Genomic DNA, 11,244 nt, shown 5'->3' with positions numbered 1-11,244 from the left:
TGCCTCACTAGTATACCGTAACAGAAATAGCCAAGAAAAATTAGAGATACATGCATTCCACCTCCCCCTTCTCTTTCCTGTTCACCCACTTCCTTCCCTCCTCATCTCTATCCCTCTGCTCTGAACTTTGCATCTATTCTTTATCTTAACTTCATAATTTTTCTTTAACTAGTTGGATTTTCATAAACAGAGTTTGTTTGTAAATTGTTTAATGCAAATAATTGAAGTATATTTTGACCATTCATATTATGTATATATAATTAATTTTTTATGTTCAAGTATGGCTAAGGTTAGGTAGCAAATGGTTAATATATTATGCAAATGTTATGTATAGTTGGTTATGTTTTTCTCTGTGTGTATATATATTTAAAAAGGAATAAAAAGTTAATAAAAACAAAAGAAGATAAGACCCAACACCAAGAGGTTTACAAGGAAAAGATACCAGGAGGGAGAGTGCCTCAGACAGAAAACAAAATCACACCGCTCCATAGAACCTTGCTGATCCACAGGTGTAAGGAGCCCCAGATCCAGCAATGCACTGGAATCATGAGGCGGGTGGGGTGGGATAGACGTTCCCGGTGCACTGGAATCATGAGGAAGGTGAGGAGGGGAAAATGCCAGCAAAGCAGCTGTGTCAATATTTTAACACTCTAACCTGCTAATGGCAGCAGCCAGAGCCCAGAGCTGCTTCCTGAGACTGGATAGAGGGGCAGGAGGAGGGTCAAAATTCATTCGAAGATGAGATTTTTCTCCCCACTCCCTCATTCCTCAGTTGACTGCGTCCGCTATTAGGGTTGCCAGGTGTCTGGTTTTCTATCAGAACACCCAGTCGAAAAGGGACCCTGGCAGCTCCGGTCAGCACTGCTGACCAGGCCGTTAAAAGCCCAGTTGGTGCGGGGCTGGCAAACTCCCTACTTGGCTCTTCACGGCTCCCCAGAAGCAGCAATATGTCTCTTGGCTCCTAGGTGGGGGGACATCCAGGCGGTCTCTGTGCGCTGCCCCCACCCTGAATCCCAGCTCTGCAGCTCCCATTGGTTGGGAACCATGAACAATGGGAGCTGCGGGGGCAATGCCTGCGGGCAGAGGCAGTACACAGAGCTGCTGGGCTGTACCTCTGCCTAGGAGCCAAGGGAAATGTTGCCACTTCTGGGGAGCCACCCAAGGTAAGCGTCACCTGGAGCCTGCACCCCCAATCCCCTCCCACGCCCCAAATCTCTGCCCCAACTCAGAACCCACTCCCACACTCAGCTCCACCCCTGAGCCTGGAGCCCCCTCCTGTACCCCAAACCCCTCATCCCCAGCCCCACCCTCGAGCCCACACCCCCAGCCAGAGCCCTCATGCCCTCCCATACCCCAACCCCCCTGCCCAAGCCCTGAACCCCTCTGACACCCAAATTCCCTCCCAGAACCCAAACCCCTTCCTGCACCCCAACCCCCTGCCCTTGGTCCCTCTCACACCCTGAACCCCTCATTTGTGGCCCACCCTGGAGCCCGCACTCCCAGCCAGAGCCCTCACCCCCTCCTGCACCCCAACCCCCGGCTCCAGCCTGGCGAAAATGAGCAAGTGATTGTGGGGGAGAGTGATCAGGGAAGGGCTTCAGGGAAGGGCTAGGGAAGGGGCGGGGCAAGGATGTTCAGTTTTGTTCGATTAGAAACTCTCATTTCCACCCTGGGGAGTTTTGGCAGACTTAACTCAGGATTTCTGATGTTTGTCAACTGGGAAGAGTGACTTCCACAGGTCTGTTAATTGGGCCAAGGAGCAGGGTTACCAACCACTTCCTCCCCATCTCCATTGCTGCTTTGCAGTTCCTGAGCCAGCTTCAGCGATCTGAACATGCTCAGTGACCAGGGCCGGCTCCAGGCACCAGCGAAGGAAGCAGGTGCTTGGGGCAGCCAATGGAAACGGGCGGCATGTCCGGGTCTTTGGCAGCAATTCGACGGCAGGTCCCTCACTCCCTTTCTTCCTCTTTGAGCTGCTGCCAAAGTGCTGCTGAAGAGGAAGAGACGGAGTGAAGGACCAGCCACCGAATTGCCGCAGAAGAATGAAGCGATGTGATTGAGCTACCACCAAAGTGCTGCTGATCGGCTTCCCCTCCCCTCCCCCCCCCCCCCCGGCTTCGCTGCTTGGGGTGGCAAAAAAGCTGGAGCCGATCCTGTCAGTGACATCTGCTGCCTTCTGTCACTGTCAGACTCTGCTCCACAGGGTGAGGGGAGGAGAGGGGTGGGGAGGCAGAGGGAGGCCAAATGGGAGGGGAGAGATGGCAGAACTATGTCCGGAGATGAATCAGACAGGTGGAGGCAGAGGAAGGAGAGAGTCAAAGGGGCAAAGTCGGGGGTAGGAGCCAGAGTTAAGAACCGCAGGGATGCACTGCCAGACAGGACAGAGGGGATAAAAGTTGCCACAAATGGGGCTTGTTTCCAGGACTGACCATCTCAGCACTCCCACCCTTCCCCCAGGGTTCCCAAAGGCAGGGTTGAGCCCCACATATACACAAGGCTGCCGTTCCCTGTCTGGAATGATGCAGTCAGCTTCTAAGGGAGGCCTCATTCAGTGACAGATTTTACACCCAAACCATTCTATAAAAAAATCATAATTTTCACTTAGTTTTGATGTTTACAAGAATTCCTTGTCAGTCGCTAGACCAGTGACATGTCTGCACAGAACTTGAGAGCTGGTCACAAATCTGTTTTCACTCCTGTGCTGATTGCCTGAACTGGACTCCCATCTGTCATCCAATGCCAATGTACCTTCACTGCCTTTAATTATTTACTTTACAGATGTTATTGTTTATTACTCTGATCACACTTCCTAGTTCTTCTTTTGACTTTGTAATTTACAATTTTAATATTAAAGTTAATCTTTATCAGTGTCGATGGTGCAAGTTTATTCTTTACTGTCACTGAATAGTCTGGTTTCTTTGGCTGCCTTTCCATTTCCATTCCCAGAACAGGTTTATTTTCAATCAGACCTCTGGGCAACCCATTATGGAGCCACTGGCTGATTCTCACTCCTGCATTCAGCATTGTCAATTCAATCATAGGCTGATGGGGGCCTTAACTTCAAGGGACTAGATCCAGCCATCCATTTAATGCAGCACTCCCTGTTGTGTGAGATCTACATGATAACACACTGATTGATATGGTCTGTGCTGGTGCATTTCACTGATTGGATTCCTTAACTGCCAGCGTATGGTTTGCTGTAATCTCATCCCCTGATGCTGCTGCAAACTCTGATCCTGTCCCTCATTCTGCACTTGCAGAACAGAGGGTCTAAACTTACTATGTACAGAGAAATTGGCCTGGATCCCAGAATGTGACCCCCCTACTCCCTTGGACACCCCACCCCTACAGGAGCGATCCCCAGTCAGTGTCATATTAGACGGAGCTCTCTTTTTTCCTCTCTTTCCCCTCTAGGATGTCAGAAACACCTGGAGTAGGCATGTGGCTCCTTCTCACTCCCCCTCACACTGCTCAATACTGGGAAGGAGCTTGGACACTGTGTGAAAGTCACATCTCCCCAGAGCACCACAGCACCTGTGCAGGGCAGGGTCACATTTCAGATACTTTCACTTTGCTGAATTTAACATCCTGAGGTTCTCACCTTCATGTACAAGGCTGTGGAATTATCCCTCCTGTGGGAAAGATTATGAATCTAAAATACTCTGCAGAACTGTTCCATCCCTGGGGGACTGGCTGCCTCTGGATTCTGGGGCTGGAACATCCTGGGCCTTTCACTGCTAGGTCACTGGTTGTAATCCTGCCCTGGTCAACAGTGATCAAGTATAAACAGTGATTTTTCAATTAGACTTAATCCATGTCTACTCTTATTAATGGGCAATTTATTAAAGTCTATACGTACAACAATAGCCTAACTTTGTATGCCTCGATTTATGCCCCTCAACTAGAGAACTGCAGAGCATGTTCTCCAGAGCTGTTTAGCATCCACAGCTGCAGGTGGAGTCAATGGAGCTGTAAGCATCCAATTCCTCTGAGAACCAGGCCCCAGATGGTTAGAGTTGACATGCAAAATTTAAACCTTGAGTCTGAGCACATTCTTGAAATTTGGACCCACCCCATCATTGTGCTCTGGCCCCCTGCCTGTTAGTCTGGGCCAAAGGGGCTGTAGGGAAGGTGTAAACCCCTCCCCCACACTGGGGAATCCCTCCTTCCCCTCCAAGCCTGGCGTGCCTCCTCCCCAGCAGCTGCAGGCACAAGGAGTATTCCTGGGAGGACCAGGGAAGGAATGGGGGTTGGTCATGGACAGGCTAGAGGAGGAACAACTTAAGAAGTGCTCCTGTCTCCAGCAACCAGATACCCAGCTCCCAATGGGGTCCAAACCCCAAATAAATCCATTTTACTCTGTAAAAAGCTTATTCAGGGTAAACTCATACATTGTTCACCCTCTATAACACTGATAGAGAGATATGCACACCTGTTTGCTCCCCCTTGCTCTGGGTTAATTAATAAGCAAAACATGATTTTATTAAATATAAAAAGTAGGATTTAAGTGGTTCCAAGTAATAACAGGCAGAACAAAGTAGGTTACCAAGCAAAATAAAACAAAAAGACGCAAGTCTAAGCCTAATACAGTAGGAAACTAAATGCAAGTAAATCTCATCCTCAGAGATGTTCCAGGCAGGCAAGTCACCATACGGTTCTCCCGGTCATCAGAAACCCAGCTATCTCTGACAGACTAGACTTCTTCCTAGTCTGGGTCCAGCAATCACTCACATCCCCATAGTTACTGTCCTTTGTTCCCATTTCTTTCAGGCATCTCTTTGGGGTGGAGAGGCTATCTTTTGAGCCATCTGAAGACAAAATGGCGGGGTTTCCAGGGGCTTATATAGTCTCTCTCTTGTGCGTGGAAACCCCTCTCTTCTCCTGTGTAAAATCCCCTCCTAAAGATGGAGTTTTGCAGTCACCTGGGCAAGTCACATGTCCATGCATGACTCAGTTCTTTACAGGCCGACACCATCGTTTACATGTTAGTTTGAATGTTCCCAGGAAAGCTTAGAAGTGGATTGGCGTCTCCCAAAGGCCATTATTAGCTAAGTACTCCCAATTATTTGAATAACCCCTTCACACTATGTTGACCAAATCTGCTTTATGTGCTTCCTACATCAAACACTTTAAATACAAGTATAGAGTCAACACTCATCACTTCAGATATAAAAATGATACATGCATACAAATAGGATGAATACATTCAGTAGAACATAACCTTTGCAAAGATATGTTACATGGCATATCTAACATAAAACATATTCCAGTTATGTCATATTTGCATTCATAAGCATATTTCTATAAAGCATTATGACCTGCAATGTCACACAGGGATAAAGGGGTGGGGCCAGAGTGAAGCTACACCTCTTATACTCAGCACCCTGGAAAAGCCCCATAGGGACCACTACAACAGGAATGCAGTTCTGGCTGGAGCTCAGGACATTCCTAGCTTTTGCCAAGGTCTGCATTGGCCTTTGCAGCCACTGAATAGTGGGCCCTTTGAGCCAACCTTCTCCCTGCCTCATTTCCACATCTATATAATGATTGTGTAGCTATTTGTATTACAGTCTATGGAGGATGAGACCCCAGTGTGCTGAGCTCTGTACATCCCTAATTTACCAGCTGCTCACAGTACATCCTACAGCCAGAGGAGATAGATTACGGGGTATGGTATAGACCATTCCTTTATTTTTCCTTCACCCTAGACCTAGAGCACTGAATCTGCTCTGCTCCATGTTGAGATGCTGAACAAAAACCCCAGGTACATGGGCTGGTGGCAGAGTTAATGTGTTTGAATGATGAGTGCCAATCTCAAGCCTTGCACTAATTAGCCAAAGAACAGCAACACAGCCACTTTACTCAGCTGTACAGCAATTTCTCAGCAGGTTGTTAAACTGCAGCAAAAGTGTACCCAGGGAACTAGCTGCCTCCCCTGCAGCATCTCACTCAGCACTGCTTCCCTAGCACAATTGAATTACCTCACCTTCTTCCAGGTGGCTGCTTCCCAAACTGTTCCAGGCCCCCTCAGTCTGGCCCCACATCCCCTCCTGCAGCCAGACCAGATGAATGCCCTGAGAGCCCTGGAGACTGGAGTTCTATGTTTATCTCATACATAATCTCAAAACTAGAGATGCCAGGCTTACCAAATATTGTGAGGCAAAGTAAAATCCCCCCAAAAACAATAAAATTAAGTGAGATGACAACACTGTAGCTGATCAAAAAAAGTTCAACAAAAATGATTTTTGATGTGATTTTTAGGAAAAAAATAAAAATATTTTCTCTTATCATTTGAATATTTCTAATTTTTCAGTGAAATGATACATTCTAATAATTCAATTAAATTTCAATGAAAGATAAAGGCGGGTGAACGAAAATTGAAAAAAGAGAAAAATTGAAAACAAAATCAGCAAAGTCCTGTGGCACCTTATAGACTAACAGACGTATTGGAGCATGAGCTTTCGTGGGTGAATGTTTGTTTTAATATTTGATCAAAAATTGAAAAATCCATAAAATACTTCAACTAAAACAGAAATAACTGTAAAATACAATTTCACAATAATTCCATTTTTTCAGCTAGCTTTACCGCTATAGATTTATACATGTGTAACCAGAGTAAGGATGAGCTCTACCCTGACATATGGTGGTGAATTATGGTGAGTGTGGAAAAGAACTTCAGGGGCTGATCTTGTTTGCATAGGCACACCCACCCCGCCTAGTATGAGCCCAAGGTAGCCCAAAATGGTCACTTTGACAGCTGTGGGATCCCCATTTCTCTGTGATCGGGGCAGGAGGAATAAAGTGTTGTTACCCTGATTATGTGAATGAAGTCTATGAAACTGTTTTATGACAGAGGGTCTCACCATCAACTAAGTAGCACTCGCTAGACAAGGGACATGGGTTCGAAAACCCAGTGAATTGAGAGAAGCTGGGGGACAGGTATACCTGAGGGTATGGGTACCCTTTGAGGGTCTGAAACACCAATTACGCACCTCTCTTTCTCCTCCCCTCCCCTGTTGAATAGCAGACCTAATTTTGATTCTATTAGGAGTCTAGCTAGAGGCTGCTGAGCTGAATTTCCTTTGAGCCAATGGTGCACCAGCACTGGGGCTCCCCTACTACAAGCTGAAATCACTTAAAAGAGCTAAAATTACTGAGCTAAGATCACTGAGTGCTGTGTTAACTAGTGAGGGAGCCTGAAGATATATTGCTAAGTGGATGGCAGAGTGGAGCCATTTGCAGGACAGTTGGAGCGACCCATGGAATAGTGAGTGGAGCTGAGCAGTTTGCGAAGACATGAGAACATAAGAACGGCTGTACTGGGTCAGACCAAAGGTCCATCTAGCCTAGCTCAGTATCCTGTCTACTGACAGTGGCCAATGCCAGATGCCCCAAAGGGAGTGAACCTAACAGGTAATGATCAAGTGATCTCTCTCCTGCCATCCAGCTTCACCCTCTGACAAACAGTCTCTAGGGACACCATTCCTTACCCATTGTGGCTAATAGCCATTAATGGACTTACCACCATGAATTTATCCAGTTCTCTTTTAAACACTGTTATAGTCCTAGCCTTCACAACCTTCTCAGGCAAGGAGTTCTGCAAGATGACTGTGTGCTGTATGAAGAACTTCCTTTTATTTGTTTTAAACCTGCTGCCTATTAATTTCATTTGGTGACCCCTAGTTCCTGTATTATGGGAATAAGTAAATAACTTTTCCTTATCGACTCTCTCCACATCACTCATATTTTTATATACCTCTATCATATCCCCCCTTACTCTCCTCTTTTCCAAGATGAAAAGTCCTAGCCTCTTTAATCTCGCCTCATATGGGACCCTCTCCAAAACCCTAATCACTTGCATCCGACGAAGTGGGTATTCACCCACGAAAGCTCATGCTGCAAAATGTCTGTTAGTCTATAAGGTGCCACAGGACTCTTTGCTGCTTTTACTAATCATTTTAGTTGCCCTTCTCTGAACCTTTTCTAGTGCCAGTATATCTTTTCTGAGATGAGGTGATCACATCTGTATGCAGTATTCAAGATGTGGATGTACCATCAAATTATATAAGAGCAATAATACATTCTCAGTCTAAGGGTACGTCTTCACTACCCGCTGGATCGGCGGGTAGCAATCGATTTCTCGGAGTTCGATATATCGCGTCTCATCTAGACGCGATATATCGAACCCCGAATGCGCTCCCGTCGACTCCGGAACTCCACCAGAGCGAGTGGCGGTAGCGGAGTCAACGGAGGAGCCGCGGACGTCGATCCCGCGCCGTGAGGACGGGTAAGTAATTCGAGCTCAGGTACTTCGACTTCAGCTACGCTATTCACGTAGCTGAAGTTGCGTACCTTAGATCGCCCCCCCGCCCCAGTGTAGACCAGGCCTTATTCTCTATCCCCTTTTTAATGATTCCTAACATCCTGTTTGCTTTTTTGACGGCCTCTGCACACTGCGTGGACATCTTCAGAGAACTATCCACGATGACTCCAAGATCTTTTTCCTGACTCGTTGTAGCTAAATTAGCCCCCATCATATGTTGGGGTTATTTTTTCCAATGTGCATTACTTTACATTTATCTACATTAAATTTCATTTGCCATTTTGTTGCCCAGTCACTTAGTTTTGTGAGATCTTTTTGAAGTGCTTCACAGTCTGCTTTGGTCTTAACTATCTTGAGCAGTTTAGTAGCATCTGCAAACTTTGCCACCTCACTATTTACCCCTTTCTCCAGATAATTTATGAATAAGTTGAATAGGATTGGTCCTAGGAGTTACCCTTGGGGAAGACCACTAGTTACCCCTCTCCATTCTGAGAATTTACCATTAATTCCTACCCTTTGTTCCCTATCTTTTAACCAGTTCTCAATCCATGAAAGGACCTTCCCTTTTATCCCATGACAACTTAATTTATGTAATAGCCTTTGGTGAGACACCTTGTCAAAGACCTTTGGAAATCTAAGTACACTATGTCCACTGGATCCCCCTTGTCCACATGTTTGTTGACCCCTTCAAAGAACTCTAATAGGTTAGTAAGACATGATTTCCCTTCACAGAAACCATGTTGATTTTTGCCCAACAATTTTTGTTTTTCTATGTGTCTGACAATTTTATTCTTTACTATTGGTTCGACTAATTTTCCCGGTACCGACGTTAGACTTACTGGTCTGTAATTGCTGGGATCACCTCTAGAGCCCTTTTGAAATATTGGTGTTACATTAGCTATCTTCCAGTCTTTGGGTACAGAAGCTGATTTAAAGGACAGGTTACAAACCCTAGTTAATGGTTCTGCAATTTCACATTTGAGTTCTTTCAGAACTCTTGGGTGAATGCCATCTGGTCCTGGTGACTTGTTAATGTTAAGTTTATCAATTAATTCCAAAACTTCCTCTGGTGACACTTCAATCTGTCACAGTTCCTCAGATTTGTCACCGACAAAAACCGGCTCAGGTTTGGGAATCTCCCTAACATCCTCAGCTGTGAAGACTGAAGCAAAGAATTTGTTTCATTTCTCCGCAATGACTTTATCATCTTTAAGCGCTCCTTTTCTATCTCTATCATCGAGGGCCCCCATTGGTTGTTTAGCAAGCTTCCTGCTTATTATGTACTTAAAAAACATTTTGTTATTACCTTTGCCGTTCTTCAAACTCTTCTTTGACTTTTCTTATTACATTTTTACACTTAATTTGGCAGTGTTTATGCTCCTTTCTATTTACCTCACTAGGATCTGACTTCCACTTGTTAAAGGAAGTCTTTTTCTCTCTCACTGCTTCTTTTACATGGTTGTTAAGCAACAGTGGCACTTTTTGAGTTCTTTTACTGTGTTTCTTAATTTGGGGTATACATTTAAGATGGGCCTCTATTATGATGTCTTTAAAAAGTGCCCACGCAGCTTGCAGGGATTTCACTTTAGTCACTGTACCTTTTAATTTCTGTTTAACTAATCCCCTCATTTTTGCATAGTTCCCCTTTTTGAAATTAAATGCCACAGTGTTGGGCTGTTGAGATGTTCTTCCCACCACAGGGATGTTAAATGTTATTATATTATGGTCACTATTTCCAAGCAGTCCTGTTATTATTACCTCTTGGACCAGCTCCTGCGCTCCACTCAGGATTAAATCTAGAGTTGCCTCTCCCCTTGTGGGTTCCCGTACCAGCTGCTCCAAGAAGCCATCATTTAACGTATCGAGAAATTTTGTCTCTGCATTTCCCAGTCAATATGGGGATAATTGAAATCCTCCACTATTATTGAGTTCTTAATTTTGATAGCCTCTCTAATCTCCCTTAGCATTTCATCATCACTATCACTGTCCTGGTCAGGTGGTCAATAATAGACCCCTAATGTTATATTCTGATTAGATTTTTACTTCACTTGATTCTACATTTTCTTTCACATATAGTGCCACTCCCCTCCAACCCCCCGTATGACCTGTTCTGCCCTTCCAACATATTTTGTACCCCGGAATGATTGTGTCCCATTGATTGTCCTCAGTCCACTAGGTTTCTGTGATGCCTATTATATCAATATCCTCCTTTATCACAAGGCACTCTAGTTCATCCATCTTATTATTTAGACTTCTGGCATTTGTGTACAAGCACTTTAAAAACTTGTCCCTGTTTAATTGACTGCCCTTTTCTGATGTGTCAAATACCGTTTTTTGTGAATGTTTCTCATCTGATATGGCCCTTACATTATCCTCTTCCATCCTCTGTTCCTGACTATAACCTAGAGAATCTCTATCAATAGACTCTAGAATTTACCTGTGAATGAGCAGGCCTGGTTTGATTCACATGCTCCTCTGCAGCAGTCGGCTTTCCCCCATTTCCTAGTTTAAAAACTGCTCTACAACCTTTTTAATGTGTAGTGCCAGCAGTCTGGTTCCACTTTGGTTTAGGTGGAGCCCATCTGTCCTGTATAGGCTCCCCCCATCCCAAAAGTTTCCCCAGTTCCTAATGAATGTGAACCCCTCCTCTCTACACCATCGTCTCATCCACGCATTGAGCCTCTGAAGCTCTGCCTGCCTACCTGGCCCTGCGCGTGGAACTGGGAGCATTTCTGAGAATGCCACCATAGAGGTCCTGGATTTCAGTCTCTTCCCTAGCAGCCTAAATTTGGCCTCCAGGACATCTCTCCTACCCTTCCCTATGTCATTGGTACCTACATGTACCACGACCACTGGTTCCTCCTCAGCACTGCACATAAGTCTGTCTAGATGCCTCGAGAGAGCCGCAACCTTTGCACCAG

This window comes from Mauremys reevesii, linkage group 15, assembly GCF_016161935.1.
Source record: "Mauremys reevesii isolate NIE-2019 linkage group 15, ASM1616193v1, whole genome shotgun sequence".
Lineage (NCBI taxonomy): Eukaryota > Metazoa > Chordata > Testudines > Geoemydidae > Mauremys > Mauremys reevesii.
The sequence above is the reverse complement of the archived record's forward strand: the minus strand, read 5'-3'. Positions refer to the sequence as shown.